Below are 6,378 nucleotides of genomic sequence, written 5' to 3'. Positions count from 1 at the left end.
GCTAGGGGCCGAAGGGACGCTGCAAAGAACCTTAAGTAATGCCTACAGTGCTCCGCGTGACAAGCCCTGACGGGGAATGCCCTTTCATCATTGATTTCCTTCTCTTAACTTATTTTCATCTGAGCTCAGGAACGCTCATTACACACAACCGTTTGAGACTGCAGATCCACCCACAGGCAGGTGTGTATATATATATATATATATATATATATATAATATATATATATATATATATATATATATATATATATATATATTATATATATATATATAATATAGTATTTCTTGCATAGAATTCTCTTCCAGTAGGAAGTATATAAATGACGCAGCATGCACCTGGAGCCGAGATAGAGAGAGAGAGAGATGAGAGAGAGAGCAAAATGTGACCCTGTATTCTCCCTGACCGTCATAATGACAGGTGTATCCACCTTAACCGCTAATTAGAGCAAATAGAGGAAGGCGTGACGCGACCTGGATCTCATGAGGCCTCCTGGTTGGTTGGCTGCGGTAGAGGAGGAGGAGGAGGGGTGGTGGGTGGGTGAGGGGGAGGGGGGAAGGACGAGGGTTGAAGTGATTAGGTGACGACACTCAAGGTCAATGCTAATCATCACATATTAGGTCGTTCGGCGGTTTCATCATCATCATCATCATCAATCATATTTTCATCATCACTGGCATTTAAATCCATCACGTTCATCATCATTACTATATTAGGTAACGGTGCTGTCTGTCTCTCCTATCTTCTGTTTTTGAAATCACACACACGCGCACACGCACATATATATATATATATATATATATATATATATATATATATATATAATATCATATATATATATATATATATATACATATACATATATACTTGATAAGGGTGGAAGTCAGTCCACCGAAATATAGTCCATAGCTTTAAAAAGCTTTAAAACCAGTGTTTTAATAGGCCTTTTATAACTTGAGATATATATAAATATAAACACAGATAAATAAATGTATATATATATATATATATATATATATATATATATATATAAATATACACACACATATATATTTTTTTTTTAAATTGTTAAGCCGGTACTGGGTTCAAATACGTATTAAATCCACTGATCTAAACTCTTGAGTTATTCATTTCCATCTTCTGTGATGCTACGTGTCGATTTAATTGATACTTCCCTCATTTTCTGGCCCACGTTGTAACTCACTCCAATTCTAGCCAGATTCATAAGCATCTTCTCAAGAGAAAAGAGTTCATGCATGTCCCATGTCACTGGCAAAACCGCCCAATCTATGAGACCAGACTCATTATTGCTTCGGCTCACTAAATGAACCAGACTTTTACAGTAACAGCATCTACTATCCATATATACAAATGTCTCCAGCTATTTGCTTTTGTGCATGACATCAATACCTATTTGGCTTCCTATTTGTTTTTGTGCATGACAATAATACCCATTTGGCTTCGGTGTCGCGTATCTGACATGGCTTCAATGACCCCCTTCATTCATTCCGACCTTGGCTTTCAGACATTGCAAGTTCTCTCCTGGTATTCACTCCTTACTCTTCCTTAGAGGTAGGTGCCTCACACTGAGGGACCTGGGGCAGCCCGAACGAGCTGTAAGGTCTGTAAGGTCTGTAAGGTCTGGTTCACATTTACCCTAAAAACCTGTCTCCTACTTACGTTCTTTTTCAAAACTACAATAACAGCAAAACCTTTCTCCTACTTCCGTTCGCTTTCATATCACAACAATAACAATAAAAAATCAACAACAACAACATTAACTGCAGTACTCAGTCATTCAAGCGACCATCCGTCCCCAACCCCCACTGCCCCCCCAAACCACTAAGTGCTCGACATGTAAAAACTTCGGTTTATAGGATGTCCTATGGCCAGTACTAGGATGTCCTACTGACGTCATGCTTTCTGGAGCCATGACTCCTGTCCTTATTGTGTCGAGTATGGTAGGATTTTTTCCGAAGTGTGTGCTGAGCCTGCAACTGCTTGCTTGCTTGCTTGGCTAGCTTACAGATGTCAGCACGTTCTGTGGGACGCTGCGAAAATATACAGAGAGAGAGAGAGAGAGAGAGAGAGAGAGAGAGAGAAGAGAGAGATGAATAAAGCTACGATAAAGGATACGAATAGTGAAAATGAAACCCACAAAATTACTGTGCATAAAGTGTTTACTTATAAGTATTTACATATTATTTTACTCAACACTCGAGTACTTTCAGGCCTTACCTATCTGTGGCCCTTTTTTAAGAGATGTGTAGTAGACTGTCAGCCTGGGTCAAGGCTCTTGAAAAAGGGCCACAGATAGGTAAGGCCTGAAAGTACTCGAGTGTTAAGTAAAATAAAATGTAAACACTTATAAGTAAACACGTTATGCACAGTAATTATGTGGGTTTCTATTTCAATCTTCAGAAGACTCTAGGGTTGGATGTTAGGAAATCGATCTATTGGTTATGTATAGAGAGAGAAAGACAGATGAATAGAGCTAAAAAATTATATTTTATTATTAATTATTATTATTATTATTATTATTATTATTATTATTATTATAGATTCTTGGGTCGGATACTAAGGACATCGATGCATTGATTGAAATGATAGATTCATGAATATATATATATATATATATATATATATATATATATATTATATATAGATAGATAGATAATAGATAGATAGATATAGATATATTGCCTGGATTAAAGATTTTGCTTTGGGACACAGCTAAATGTATATAACAAAGTAACACATTCATAAACGACGATGGACAGGCCGTTAGGAAACGGAGCCACCAACCGTTATGACGTCAGACCCGTATCATACATTATCTCTCCAGATGAAAATAAACTATTTCGTGTCCAATGGGATTCCCCATCACGTGATCGTGTCCTTTCGACATCCTGGTGCCCTATCTGTAGAAAATTTAACCCCACCCCCCCTTTCCCCACATTTAACTCTCTCTCTCTCTCTCTCTCTCTCTCTCTCTCTCTCTTGAAGCCATGTTCGTTCTTTGGACGAGGATGGAGAGTTATAGGTTAGTTTCCTTATCAAATCCTGCACCCCGCTGAGAGAGAGAGAGAGAGAGAGAGAGAGATATTAGCGATCAGTACCTCGTCAAATATTTGTCATCATAATCATAAGAATAAAAAAAAAGTAAAAAAAAAAAGGGGGTTCCGACGAGATAATCTCCATCTCAGAAGAGTGAAATCATTCATTAGTTATTCACAAGATCATTTCTCTCTCTCTCTCTCTCTCTCTCTCTCTCTCTCTCTCTCTCTCTCCGTCCCTCGTGGCTTGAATCCCGCTACAAGACAAATAATCCGATTCAAATATTCCTCGCTGGCAACTTGAGCCGCGGTGACGTCACCCCTTCCGGTCGTATAATGAGCGTATCACTATCAAAATTCAGCCGGCCCCCTCGTTTCTCTCTCTCTCTCTCTCTCTCTCTCTCTCTCTCTGAAGAGACGCCCTCCATTCATTTATTCCTTCCCTCTTTTTCTGTCTTTGTATGTCTAAACAAGAGTTTGCTCATCTGTATGTCTACTGACTATAGTTTGTCATATGTATGTCTACAGGCGAGTTTGTTATTTGTTTGTCTACAAGCGAGTTTGTCATCTGTGTCTACTGACCTGTTTGTCATCTTTATATCTACGGAGGAGTTTGTCATTTGAATGTCTACAGCCGAATTTTTCATCTATATATTTACAGTGTATGACTGTACATCATCTGTAGTTTTACAGGCGAGTTTGTCATCTGTATGTTTACGCAGGAGTTTGTCATCTGTATGTCTACAGACGAATTTTTCATCTGTATATTGACAGTGTATATCATCTGTAGTTGTACAGACGAGATTGTCATCTGTATGTTCTACATACGAGTTTGTCATCTGTATGTCTACAGGCGAGTCTGTCACCTGTATATGTCTACAGAAGTGGACTGATTAGTCAGTCAGACACACAGGAAATCGATGCCCTGATGCCGTTGTGAATCATTCAGTTTCAAGGAAACTAATTAATCGGATAATAAATGGATCAGTAATCAGTAAAACAAGCGATTAACAAAAAAAAAAAAAAAAGGTCGACGGAAGCATTAATGAAACACGAAACGTTATCTCAATCGATTTCTTACTTTTTTTTCTTATTTTTTTTATTCTGAATCCTATTCAGTTTCATTCGTCTAATCTTATCGTCGTCTGTGACACAATGTCCGCGGTCATATCGGAAAGGACCCCCACACCACTACCCCCCCCCCCTTTTTTTTTTTTCTTTTTCTTTTGTATTTTCGTTTTTTAAATATCGAATGTCGTAGATTCCGTCAGTTAACTCAAGCTTCGAAAAGGGCGCAACTTTCTCATATATAACTAATAAACGAAAGACCAATTAGTATATATATATATATATATATATATATATATATATATATATATATATATATATATATTTACGGGGCGGGATGGGGGCCTGAAACGAATTGAGAAATACAAAACAAAACAAAAAAGCGTTCGGTGAGCATATTTTCTAAATGAGTCTTTTTAATCTCATTTATTCCTAGTTTTCTATTCAAATTTACTTGCGTCGCCAGTTTGAATACTGCACCCATAAAGGCTCCTTTGCATGAAAAGTTCCGCTCCAATTTCTCCCAAAAGTCTCATGGATTGTTACAGATGCAGTTCTGGTCTCTAGAAGAACTATCATTATTAATATTTTCTTAAATATCCACGAATATTTTTTCTCGTAATTCTGCTACAGCAATCGGAAGGTCAAACCTAACAAGCTGATATTTGAAACTATACTCTGTTTTTTTCCATCTGTCCATCCGCCTGTGGTGTTTTTGTATGGTAATATTGCGTCCCGGGCTTTCGATACTTACATTCAGCTTACATTTAACAATAATAACAATATCCTATTTCGAATATTAACGGTGCAATTCGGATACAGTAAATTATTAAAACACTTTTCAGTTGCAAATGTACACCCAGATATCCTGTTATTTACCTAAAATTTACACATATCGTAACTATCTAAAGCCAGGGACGCAGTGTTACCATACAAAAACACCACAGGCGGGTGGACAGATGGAAAAAACAGAGTATAGATAAAGTTAAAGATGGTTAGCTATGGTAGATCCACATCACCGTTGCATCTGATGGTCAGTCCCTTACGAAGCTCCTGATTGGCTGTTGGTAAGCCAATAACGGGGTTGGAAACTCTCAGTCTCTCTCAAGAGTTGACATAGGCAGGATGTATGTTCCACCTCTCCTGTGGGATACGTCTTGCAAAAGCATCCCCCCCAGGAGAGGTGGAACATACATACTACCTATATGAACTCTCGAGAGAGAGAGACTGAGAGTTTCCAGCCCTGTGATTGGCTTACCAACAGCCAATCAAGAGCGTCGTAATGGACTGGCCTGGACATCAAATGCACGGCTGATGTGAATCTACTATAGCTAGCTATAGCGAGAGAGAGAGAGAGAGAGAGAGAGAGAGAGAGAGAGAGAGAGAGCACGGGCTCTTACTCCAAAGAGAATCCCGTAAGCGTCGGAGTCAGACTGCAAAAATCCAAAGCTAACGTCTTCTGTGTACCGGCAAGACACAACGCAGGCAATAGTCACTCGTATCCATACGGACGGGAGACGAAGAAGAAGAAGAAGAAGGAAAAGAAGAGGAAGAAGAAGAGGCAAAAGCACGATAAGGCGAAAGGTAAACACACCACATAATTATTACCTAAAAGACCTTCTTATCAGCCAGGCGCTTAATGGTTAACTTATCTGCATCGCCACTTCCAGCCGTGTGGGAGATAAGGCGAACTCGGCGATATAATAATCTTCCCAGAAAAACAGTTGCCTGACAGCAGGCGTACATGCGCCCCTCGCCGCGGCCGCTTCCAGGATAATGATGTCTAAGGAGACAGATCGAAAAGGCTGTTTCTGATAATGCGACATGACTTTGTCATCACGCTCTCACGGGGAACATAAGCGAAATCAAAGAATAAGAAGAAATGGAGATAAAATAGGACAAATTAATTCATTTAGAGAAAAAATCAAGTAAAAAACTCGCCGAAGAATCGAGTTTTCTGTACATTATATAACGCTGCCACAGCCTTGGCCCATGAAGCTTTCAGCCACGGGCCGGTGGTGGTCTGGCCTATATCGTTGCTAGAGGCATAATTATGGCTAACTTTAGCCTTGAATATAAAAAAAACTACTTAGGCTAGAGAGCTGCAATTTGAATTGTTTGATGATTGGAGGGTGGATGATCAACATACAAATTTGCCGCCCTCTAGCCACAGCAGTTTTTTAAAGATCTGAGAGCGGATAGAAATAGTAGTGAGGACAGGAAAACTGCGGACGGACAGACAAAGCCGGCACAATA

This window comes from Macrobrachium nipponense, chromosome 18 (assembly GCF_015104395.2).
Source record: "Macrobrachium nipponense isolate FS-2020 chromosome 18, ASM1510439v2, whole genome shotgun sequence".
NCBI classification, from domain to species: domain Eukaryota; kingdom Metazoa; phylum Arthropoda; class Malacostraca; order Decapoda; family Palaemonidae; genus Macrobrachium; species Macrobrachium nipponense.
This window is presented reverse-complemented; position numbering follows the sequence as displayed.